Source organism: Pipra filicauda, unplaced genomic scaffold (assembly GCF_003945595.2).
Source record: "Pipra filicauda isolate LSUMZ 115617 unplaced genomic scaffold, ASM394559v2 scaffold616_size215100_pilon, whole genome shotgun sequence".
In the NCBI taxonomy this organism is placed as follows: Eukaryota; Metazoa; Chordata; class Aves; order Passeriformes; family Pipridae; genus Pipra; species Pipra filicauda.
The window spans coordinates 115,820-127,623 of record NW_024104772.1 but is presented as its reverse complement, the minus strand read 5'-3'; the positions used below and the strand labels follow the sequence as shown (position 1 = coordinate 127,623).

The 11,804-nt window shown below is 49.7% G+C and overlaps 1 long non-coding RNA gene across 1 annotated transcript; it reads right to left on the bottom strand.

Moving 5' to 3' along the window:
* Window positions 1-4,087: 4,087 nt before the first annotated feature.
* LOC113998684 lies at window positions 4,088-9,890 on the bottom strand. The gene is made up of 2 exons (XR_005566095.1): window positions 8,945-9,890; window positions 4,088-6,706 (listed from the first exon to the last, which is right to left on the bottom strand). It is a non-coding gene; the product is annotated as an uncharacterized LOC113998684 (long non-coding RNA).
* Between the last annotated feature and the right edge of the window lie 1,914 nt (window positions 9,891-11,804).

Below are 11,804 nucleotides of genomic sequence, written 5' to 3'. Positions count from 1 at the left end.
CTTTACGATCCTGAGATCTCAGGAGCACCAGCGGGAATGCCACTGGATTGCTTTTGGAAGAGGCCTAGACAAAAACTTAAATCTCCCACAATATTTTGCTATTTATGGCAGCGAAATCACCCTATTTAGTTCACCTGTTCCAACCCTGCCACTGGAAACCCCTTGTCTCCCCATTGGTTCTGCATGGGAGAGTGTGTGGATGGTGGGGTGGGGCTGGATTTGCTCCTGGAGCCCGCGATGTGCCACTGTGAGCTCGGCAGTGCGGCCTGAGGGGCAGGGCTGGCTTGAGCACGGGGCTTGGCTTGGCTCTCCTGCAGTTCGGAGAGTGAGTAAATCCCTCTCCCTGGGAACAGACTGTCTGGTTATCGATGAAACACATTGCCTTTCCTGTGCTTTCCCCTGGACAACCTGTGGGTCCGGGAAGTGCCAGAGCAGTGATGCCGATGCTGATGCTCCACTTGCCTGTTTTCCATCTGAGGAACTGGGACGTGACTAAGCCAGCCCTCAGGCAGGGAGGAGGGGTGAATGTGTATGTGTGAGTTTCTAAATGTTCGTTGCAGTGCCTTTATCAGGTCTTTGCTCCTCAATTTCTCTTTGTGACAATTTTTTCTCTTGCATTCACAAAACGGAAAGTACCCTGTAGCAATCAGAAAATACAAAAAGTATGGGGTAGAAATATCCTTTGTGGTGTAAGCTCCTTACACTTGCAATTAGAAAACCACCCTGTGCTTTCTAGTACAGCATAACCACAACTACCCCTTGGCTGAGCTGCATTTTCCACACACCCCAGTCCCTTCACAGCCATCAGACCTAACCTGGCAGATGTGCACACTCAAATAATTTCTTTTCAGTATGAGGGGAAGGCTGTATTCTCTCACAGACCATATGGCATGAGAACTCACTCTGGACAGTTTATAAATGAATATATGCTCTACTTGAGTCATAGTTTGAGTAACCTTCAATATCCTGTTACAGCACACAAGGATGGGTTTACGTGAGAAATTGCTTAGAGCAATGTCTTACACTTTGCTTCAGAAATGAAAACACTTGAATTTGTATTTTTCTTCCATTTGGTGAGTTTGTTGCCAGGAACCACGTGTCATCAGGGCACCAGTGCTATTGTTTGCACTGGTCATCACTGTCACTTTAGCAAACCCTCAGTGGCTTCCACTTTGCCAAGTGGGTGATACCTGTCATGTCTAATTTAACCTGAGAAGGTTTTTTCCTTCGTTGCAGCTCCCCACTGAGGGCAGCTGCACAGCTGGATACCCAGCTAGAGTCACCTGACTTAGTCAGAATTACCCTTGATAAGAGAGAGCAAGACATATAAAAGGTCTCCAGCGCAAAGGGCAAGACCTGAAGTCATTAACACCAGGCACGGGGAGTTGCTGTTGTGCAAGGCACTGCACAAACACCTACCAAAGTCAGTCCTGGCTCCTAACACTGGATGTGAGCTGAGGAAAAGCAGATGAGGTGGGTGGGCAAGAAATGCAAGGAAAGCAAGATAATGCTGGATACCACAATGAGCTGCCAACCCTTGCCAAAAATTCTTTCTGCATCAAAGGAGGTGAGCAGGAAAATGCTGAAGGTAGATAAGGTGGCTTTTTGCATTGCCTTTTTAGTGTTTACAGGAATCTGCAACACCTCATTTGGCTCCCACACCACCACCTCTCTAATGGATGTACCTGGTACTGTGAGCAGAGTAACATAACCTCAGCCTCAGTATGTGGGAGAGTTTCGGTCCAGGGGAAATAATAATATTAAAAAATATTGGCGTAGAAACGTGCGAATTAGAGGCTTGTCTAACGCCTGTCTTCTAAGCCCAGCAGCCACTCAGTGGTGTGATGATGTGCTGCACGTATTTACCTACCACGGGGAAACGCTGCCTTCCAGCTTTATAAAATCACACCGAAAACTACTGAGGAAGCTCTAAGACTTTTCTTCCACAGTGGTCACACGCATTCCTCATGCAGCAGACTTCACATTTAGACAAAAAAAAAAAAAAATACATCTTGCTTTATCTATACAAACGGAAAAGTCTGCCCAAGCTGCTTTGCATGTGCTGCTGCCCCTCTGCGTGGCTGCCCCGGCAAGGCATTGCCTGCGGGGGGGGCTGATCAGCCCAGGGATGCTCTGCAAAGATGTTTGTTGCTTTTTTCCAAGTGGTTTGTGCTCAAATGCAGTAAGGAAGTCAACCTGCGCTCACGTCGGAAGTAAACTTCTATGTTTCAGGCAAAAAACCAGATGGGAGCTTCCCCAGCTTCTCAGAGAGAAAAGCGAAGCTGGACGTCTGCCTCCCCCCCGCGCTCTCCCTATTAATAATTGGCAATATCCTGAAATATGTGTGGCAGAGACGCTCACCATGTCCTGGGAGCCGGCGCTGCCCATCAGACAGACACAGAGCCCCGTCCCGCGCCCTCCGCCCTCACTCCCGACATCCCCGTGCCCCGGTTACGGAACATCCATCCCCGACCGGGAGTCACCGGGGACCGCTCCCACAGCCTGTGCTGCTGACCCACTGAAAAGCCACCTCCCTGGGCGCACTTTTCCGTCTCCCCTGGGATCTTATTGGCTTCTTTTAGCCTCTAAATTTTATTCTTGCCCGCTGCTCCGAAAACTCCACAGTGCTTTTACTCTCCAGTTACCATCGTTTTGATTCTGGCAGGAGACTGTAGCCTGAGAGCAGTTTTAGCAGGCATCTTTTATTTGTGAACAAGGTGGAAATCTCTTTTTCTAGCTCAGTAAAATCACACTGACCATAACAGAAAGGGCTAAAAAGAAGAATTAAACCTGATTTTTAACTCTTACACTTCACCTGTAAACGTTAACAACAGAAACCTTCCTAAAAAAAAAAAAAAATCTGATGCAAAATTAATAAAGTATAGAAGTACACAAATAATCACTTTATTGACCAATTTCCCTGTTAATCAAGTAACTCATTAATTTTCCTGAGGGAAGGCGGTAATGTTATATGGCAATTAAGGGCCTGACTTTTAGAAAGTGGGAATGAACCATTTTACAGACACAAGTGGAAAAATACCAATGTCTAGCTCAAAATGCATTGGTTGTGTGTCCAAACATTATGACTTTGACCCCTTTGTGGGCAGAGGCTTTTAAAAGCTGCTCCTACCCCCCCCCCTTGCACCTCCCTGTGCCAGAAACAGTTTGCTGGTAGTGCCTTTTACCAATCCTTTGCCAGTATTGACACTCACTGTGCAGAGCAGAAGCTGTGATTTAAGCTGTAAACCAGCAAGGAGTTTCCCCACCCATCCCCTGCCCAAGAACTATTGACCATGACTTAGTAATGCCCTAAAATAACTGAAAAAATGTTCCAGAATTCACAACCACCAACAGGAGGCTGCCGGACTGGGGCTATTAACAAGGCACCTTCATTGGCAGGACAGACAAGCTCATTCCCTCCACAAAGGATGAACCTTGACCAGGAAGGGATCATCCCAGCCCTTCCCAGGAGCATCCCTGCCTCCCCAGTGGTCCCTCTATCTATTCCACCAGGGTTGAGAAGCCTCAAGTAGTGCTAAGGAAAACCCTTTCATCTTGGGGCTCATCTGGCTCTGGAGTCACTGCTGCAGTGGGTCTGTGGACAAATCCATCAGCTGCTCCAGCCCCCTCCAAACTCTTCCCCCCCTGGCCCCAGGTCCCCCCCCAATCAGGCTGTGCCTGAGCTGGGGTACCCCAACACTGCCTGGGGCAGCTTCAGGGGTTCAGAGAATGATCCCTCCCAGAGCACGGCTTCTTCAGGAGCACCCCAGGCACAACTAAAGGGTCCCTCCTCCTTCTGCTCTGGTCCTCACCAGCCCTTGCACCCCCCCCCAACTCTCTCCCACACACCCCCCCTTCCCAGCTGCTGGAGGCAGGGTGCAGCCAGGGGCCAGCAGTGCCCCTTGTCCCCCCTGCCACTGAGGACTTCCCCCCCTCCCACTCCCTCCTCACACACGCCAGGGAAGGGCTTGTTGCCATCTCCATGTCCGTGGCAGTGCCCTCTGCTCCGTCCACCCTGGGCACGGGCACTGAGTACCCCCAGCAGTGTTGGGGTGCAGCCCCCCCCATTAACGACACCAAGCCCTCGTTGGTTGCTGCCTCCGCAGTGGTTTATTGGTGTGGGAGACAAGAGCCCCCCAGCAGTGTGGGGGCACCGTGGGGGTGCCAAGGAGGTACTCCCAGGGCCAGAGCCCCGGCTCCTGCAGCAGGGACCAATTTCCAGCCTCACTAAAGCAGCAATGCAATACTGGAGAGCAACAGGCAATCCCAAACTCCAGTATTTACGTGCTGCTAGAGCACTGCTGACAGCTCTCCACGGCCTCCAGACCCCCCTTTTCTGCCCCAAACACAGGGCAAGGGTACCTTGGCCAATCCTTTGCCAGCAAAAGGATCAAAGAGCCATAGGTGAGGGGTATATAGTACATATGAAGCTCAAGCCAACACAGGTCGTGCCCATGTTGGAGAACAAAAAGGAGCTACGAGTCCTTCCTGCCGGCAGGGCCAGCCCTGCTGAGACACACACACAGACTCAGAGGGAATGTATCTGCAGCTGCAAAGGATGTGCACAGACACCAGCACCAAGAGAACGTGTCTACACACATCTGTCCAACTGAACTAAAGGGATACATGGGAATGTTTTAGCTTCCACATCTATGATAACCAGAAGCTCACTTTCTTGTCTTATCCTTGAGGTAATGAGGCAGCCCAGAATGGTCTGTATCTCCTTGTCCCTACAAACCATGATGTGCTGCTACATCTCCTCAAAGCCCACTGAATGTTGACATTCCAAATGGTATTTTGAAAATATATATATGTATATATAATTTTTTTTTAAACCATGATAAAAGGAACTGAAGAACACTCTACAATGAAGACATTTAACATGCATGCATTACCACCATAGGACGGGGTTTTTTTTCTTCAGGGGTGCTATCAGACAGTCTGTAACTATAAGAGAACAAGCAGTTACACAGTGCAAACAAACCAGTTTCAGAAACAAAATCGGAAATAAAATTAACTATTCCACTCAGACCCAAAGAATATGTAGTATCTCGGTCCCAACAAATATACACTTCCAGATCCTGCAGATCTCTCCTGGTTTTTCTACTGCAGAGAGCCTGCAGACCTTCCCAGCCCTTCCAAATGGTCTGTGGGGAAATGTAACCTTGAACTTTCCTCCTAGGGGCTGCTGAACACCAAGGCTTTTCCAGATGTCTCAGCGTTAATATTTCAGATAAATAAATCCAGATTCCAACAGTTCAAACCTGTTAAGTTTTCCTTAAAATACTTTTATTCAGCTCAGTCTGACTTGTGAGAAATCTAAAAAAAAACCCCTTTATTTTTAAAGAGACTAGATTATGCTTATTTTTCTCTTTGAATGGACAAAGCTTATGTGACCAGAAATTAAAGATCTCTGGAACTTCACTACCTCCCCTGCCCTGCACCAGAGCAGAAAGTACCAGTGTAGGGCAGACAGAGGCTGCAGCCCTGCAGCTGCCAGCAGCACTTACACACCAGCCTGCGAGGGCTGCACAGGAGCAGTGCAGACAGACTGACATTTTTTGTGTTTCCTTTCAACCTTTTTTTTTTTTTGTCCCAGTTATGTGACAACTTCCTTCAATTCATTTTCTTAAAAAGCAGCATCAATGAACAATGTCAGAAATGACGCTGTTGGTTCGAATTCTTGTGCCATCCCCTCGTGCCCGAGGAGCCGCCGGGTTCCAGCCCGGCCTCCTCCGAGTCCCTGCCTCCTTAGCAAACTTAAAAACAGGAATTTCAAAAGCTCTTGTGACCCGTGCCAAATGATTGCAAATTTTAAATCAAATATTTGCCAACAAAAAAAGCAGTATTTTCACCCCTTCAGTGTCCTCAACATTGACACCACCAGAGCCAACTCCCTAATGAGTAACTGCTACTTACTGCAAAGCCAACACGTATCCAGTGTTAAACCCGTACGAGCTAAATCAAAACCACCCTCCACATAATTTTACCATTAATTATTTCTGTAACAATGTTTTACTTGACTGTACCTGTGCAGTCTTATTTCTTTCATCTCTTCAAGTGACTCCAAAAGAAAAAAGCAACAGCAAACACACTTAGCTCTAGAATCCATTTTGATGGTGTTTGAGGTTCATGTTTTAATTAATGTTTTTATATATATATAAACCAAACTTTTGCCTAGTTCAACAAAGAGGGCAACAGCTGACTTCAGCAAGGACTTTCCAAAGCAAGGGCTCAGTACACCTCCGCCAGCCTCTAGTACAGAGGGAAAAATCATTCACACTGAGTATTGGGCAAGTGGAAATTTGGGATAGGCAGTGAAATACGTATCTGAGAAAATATGCGTGTTTATGACATGACAGTGTCATTATCTTAAGCAACAGAAAGTTCTGTGTTTGGATCATCCCATCTCACGCTTCAAACTCAGTTTGTGCTATGGAATCTCAACTTTCAATCAGAAATGGGCAGCTGAACAGGATGATTCGAGCTTATCTCAACCTCTGCAAGGCATTACCTGCAGTGCTCAAAAAGGGATATGGATTTCAGAGGACGCTGCGCTTCCCCAGAGGGATGCAGATGCCGCAGGTATTTCGGAGCAGTGGGACACAGGAACTTACCTTCCCAACTCACCTCTGAACTCAGGCACATCAGCTCCTCCTGCACTGACTCCATGGACACAATCAGGCAATTGCTGCTTCAGTGGGAACTGCAAAGCAACACACAGAAGGGTTTACGAGGCGCTGGCAGAGGCACCGCCACGCTGCAGGAGGGGGGACTGGGGCTGTGGGGCAGGTCCCCTCCCCAGGGACACACAGACCACAAAGGCTCAGATGGGCACAAATATTTTTAAAATCAGGGGAAAAATTAAAAATAATCAAGTTTTCAAATCCAGAGAGGGCAGACAATGAAGCAGAACTTAAAGAGTGATTGCATCCCTCTTCTCCCTGCTCTCCCCATTCCTGCAGCCAGGGCTACCAGCACCACTGGCACCACTGGGTGACTCCAGGCAGTGGTACCCAAGGCACGCTGCTAACCCTGAATCATAACCCTCTGTATCAAGGAGGGATGAGCCACACAAAAACAGCGGCAGCTCTGGGGTGGGTGGAAAAGCACTGGGCACAACCATGGCTGGCAGCAAGCCCACCTCCCCTCCCTGAAGGGTTAAAACAGCAGCAGCAAGAACTACCTATTGGTCCTGGCAGACGAGAAGCAAAGGAAACATCTTATTTGTGCTGGTTTAGGTGGTAAACCAGGCCTAGGACAAGCAGGTAAGATGCACAGAGGCCGTCTGGGTGTTGGGGTTTTTGTGGTGGCACTATTGGGTGCTCAGCCCCTTGCTGTCACAGGGAGGTAGCACCCAGGAGCACCCCCAACCCTGGAGTAGCATCCCACCATGGCCAGGAATGGGGGTGTCCCACTGTACTGGTAGCCCCAAACATGAGAACTGCCCCAAAAGCTCCACCTCAATGCAAAAGCTTCGCAACAGCCCTTGTGCTGCCACGAGCTCCACACCCGCAGTGTGTACACCAGCTATTTCTAGAAATAGAAACTTCTACCTGTCATCTCCATGAGCCAGCTGCCTACAGAGGTTTAATTAAATCCCCCAAATAACTGGGGAATTTGAACATGCAGAAATCCATTAATGCAGTCCACAAAACAATGCAACTTCTGCTTGCCAAAGTATATTGGGCAATTAAGTAAAAAACACCCGCCCCCCCCGCCTCGCTCCAGTCACAAACACACGCACAAAACCAAAACAAATTCCCCCTGAAATACAGGATTCCCTTAAAATACAACCTCATCCCTCCTCACTGACACTGTAACCAGAAAAAAAAGAGAAGGAAAAAAAACGTGAGAAGGAGCACCCTGGGAAAGGAAAGGAAATAAATACAGGAGCCCATGACAGGACAGATTTGCATACAGAGCCTTTACTGACCCACACACTGCAGGGCTAGGTGAGCTCAAAGACAAGTAAATATTCAGCATTTCCTTTCTATAAAAAAACAGGAACAAAAACCCCAACTCTGCTATCGAACAGTTTTCCAGGAGACATGCACAAACAAATCCTGAAGTCAGTGTTCTCATTTGAAACAATTAAAAAAGGCATTTACTATTTTACAGAAAAGGCTAAAATAAATCATCTCATTACAGCTGAAGGTCCCAGACACTCATTAGCGAGACAAAACTACGGTGACAAAATGAAAATAAGGGCGTGAGTAACACCACCAAAACACTTCATATCTGCCTGGCTCTGAAAAAAAACCCCACCACCTTCGTTCCTGCCTCCCTTTGAACGGCGAAATTTAAACAGAAGTCACGTCCTAATATTTACAGATGTGGCCAATAGCAGGGATCAGACCCGATGCTTGATCGACAACCACCACATGCTTCCAGCCACTCCATTCCCGACAGGACTAGCCCCGACAGGCTGCCGAAGGCGAGCGAGGGCTGCGGGAAGAGAAGTGGCTGTGAAAGAGCAGGAGCAGCCAGACGTGGGAACCGCACACGGCCAAGTTACTTTCATTTGTGCGGCACCTCCAGCGCATCTCCCCGGCGCTCACATCGCACCGAAATCGCCCTCACACGTGTCCTGCCCAGCTAAGACTCACTCCCGGCGGCGCAAAATAAATGCAGAAAATATGTTTTTTTCCCTCCCCGTTCGCCACGGTCGAAGCTGTGCGGGAGCGAATAACTTCTCACGCGCTCGATTAAAAAAATAATTCTTCTCCTCACTAATTTAACCATAAAAAAAAAGGCCGGAGGAGCAGCAAGTGGTTCATGTAAAACCCAGCACGGCGCACCTCCCGCGCGCTAAACCACACACGCTCTTAGGTGGGGCCGAACACCCAAAACCAAACTGCAGCTACAAAGGGCGAATTCAAACAACGCAAAAAATTAATTCGTTAACTTCACCCCATGTGAAACTCGAGCCCGATACTGTTACCAGCAGGATCAGCTGTATTCACCAGGGCGAGGGTGTTGTTCTGGCGAGGAGCTACTGGTGCTCGCGAGGGCCTGCGGGACAAGACTTCAACTTACAGTACTTCAGAAAACCAGTAAAATCCACAGCAAAATTCCAGGATCCACAGTTTTTTCTCAACACTGCTGAGGAGAAGACAAGTATGATGCTTCTTGTTACTTCCATTTTTTTGCATTGTCATCTCATCCAGTTTTAAACAACAAGGGACAGATCTGGAAGCCCAATTCCTATAAAGTTTATTTGTTAAGCACAGGAAAAAAAACCCTCAAACAAAAAACTTATTTTTTTTTTGGTCAGATGGAACAGTAATTCAAAACATAACAAGAGCACTTTGATTTTATTTTTTTTAGATTTGGGTCAGTTTGCCTGAAGCATTACTTAAAGCTTCTCTCTTACATTTCATAAATGTTTACTGCATTAGCAGCAAAATTTTACTGTTATTTCCCACTAAAGTGGATTAACTAAATACAGACTTTCACAGTTGCCGGTGAGTTCTTTGGATTTCTTCAGAGCAGAAGATGATGAAACTTGGCAGATGGTCCCTCACCTACACGTAACACACACACAACATACAAGCAGAATTTCTTTTTTTTTGGGGGGTGGGACACCAATTAATGTTTTAACCTTGGAAAATTAGCTCTCCAAACGCAAAAAAATTGTCTTTATGTACCTGATGCATAGTTGGGAAAAATACTGTATTTAGGATCAATTCGAGAGGGAAAAGCCCCAGTGCTGCACACGTTTCTCCATCACTGCAGCTCCCGGAGAGCTGCGAGGCTGCCCGGGGAAGCCGGACCTTGCCAGGATATTCAAATTTCCTGTACAAAGCGAGTAACCAGCGAGGGGAAAAGGAAAAAAAAATATAGCAAAAGCTGGCTGCCAATTTTTTTTTTTAAATATTTTAAATTATTTCGGCGAATTATTCTTTGGTTATACCAGTATCTTTTTGTTAATGTACAAAACTTTTCCCTACGCGCGGGGGCGGTGGGGGCGGGCGGGGCCGGCAGCCCCGTGGGTCGCCGCGAAAGCTTTAAAAAAAAGAGGGAAACGGGCAAAAAAAAAAAAAAAAAAAAAGAAAAAAAAAAGACTCAACCCCGAGCCAAACCTGCGGGTGGCGGGCGCCGCTCCCCGCGGCGCAGAGAAAAAGATTAAAAAAAAAAATATTCATTTAAAAAAAAAAAAAAAAAAAAGAGGAGGAGGAAAAGGCCCCCGGGGGGTGGTGTGGGGCGGGGGGGCCGTCGGGGCACCCACGTGGGGACCGGCCCCGCTCCCGCACTAACGGTCCGGGGGCTCGGGGGGGCCCCGCCCGCCGCCCCCCCGGGCCCCCCCGGCCGCTCCCCTGTCACCGCCCGCCGCGTCACGGCCCCCCCGGCCCCCCGGGGCCGCCTTTGTGCGGAGCGGGGCGGCTCCCCCGGGGGGGGGGCGCTGTTGGTACCGCCGCGCTCCCCGCACCCCCCGCCCGAAAAAAGTTTCTTTTTATAGTTTTTTTTTGTTGTTTTTTTTTTTTAAACTTCTCCCCCCCCCCCACAAAAAAAAAAAAAAAAGTGTCGCCCGGCCCCGTGCCCACCCGTCCCCCGCGGGGAGCGGCGCGACCCCGCCCACGGGGGAGCGGCGGGAGGGGGTCGCGCCGTGTCCGTCCTCCCCCCCCAATCCCATCCCGTCCCGTCCCGCCGCCCCCCGCCCCGCCGTGCCCTCCCCGTGGGGCCGAGCCGGGCCGGGCCGTCCCGCCCGCGGCGGGCACAGGGAACGGGGGGCGGCGGTCGCCCCCTGCGGCGCCCCGGCCCCGCCGCCCCGGCCGCCCTCCCTCCTCACCTCCGAGTCCACTCGAAAATGGCGCCGAAACCGAAAAAACTTCGCAAATTTCATTGTAGGCGGCTGCAAGGGCTGCTGGGAGCGGGGGCGGCCGCAGCACCGCCCGGCGGGGCGGGCCGGGCCGGGCTGGGCGCGGCGCGGGGCGGGGCGGGCGATGCTCCGCGGGTACCGCCCGGCGGGGATGTGCGGCCCCCGCGGGACCGGCCGGGCAGGGGCTGGATTCACCTGCCCCCGGTCCGGTGCCGTGAGCCGGGACGGCCGCTGCCGAAAGCTGCGTGCAGGGAACAAACCCTCAGTTTGGGAAAAAAGTAAACAAATATGTATAAACCACAAGAGCTGCACGGGAGCGGCGGGGAAGCGCGGCTTCGCCTGTCGTGCAAAGCGGCTCGTTCCGCTGCTCTTCCCTCCGCGGTTTATGGCCTCTTGTAACCCACCCGGAGCAGGGATGATGCTTTCCCAGCCCTACTTGGGTAAAAGTTGATGTCTTGTTACGCAGTGTGTGGCTCTGCCCATGCACTCACACGACATCAGACTTCGAGTTGTTCTTTTTCCCTCCATTACTGTGATATGAAATTCTCCACAAACACAGATTCGCAGCCCTCCTTTCCCCGACCCACAGGCTCAGCAGATGGTTCCCCTGTGTTATAACCTGCCCAGAGTCACACAGGAGCGATGGGAGCAGGATTTCAGAGCCCACATCTCACATCCCAGGTGTAGGATGGCACCACAGCACTTATGGGAAAGATGGGCAGTTTGGAGACACGGTTTTCTGAAGACTTTAAAATTTGAAGAGTCAGAGCTTGGGAGGATGGTGATTTGTGCTGGTGGGGAGTCTGGCAAGGTGAGGCCTAGGGAAGGTGATACTGGGGCAAAGTGATCCTTTTCAAAGGGAGAACCCAGATCTGGTGGTCAAAAACTTCCAGGTTTGTCACATTCGTTGCTGGAAATGGGCAAAGCTGCCAAGTCTCTTGTTGGCTTGGTGGGTTTGTAATCTTGCAGTTTTTATTTCTAC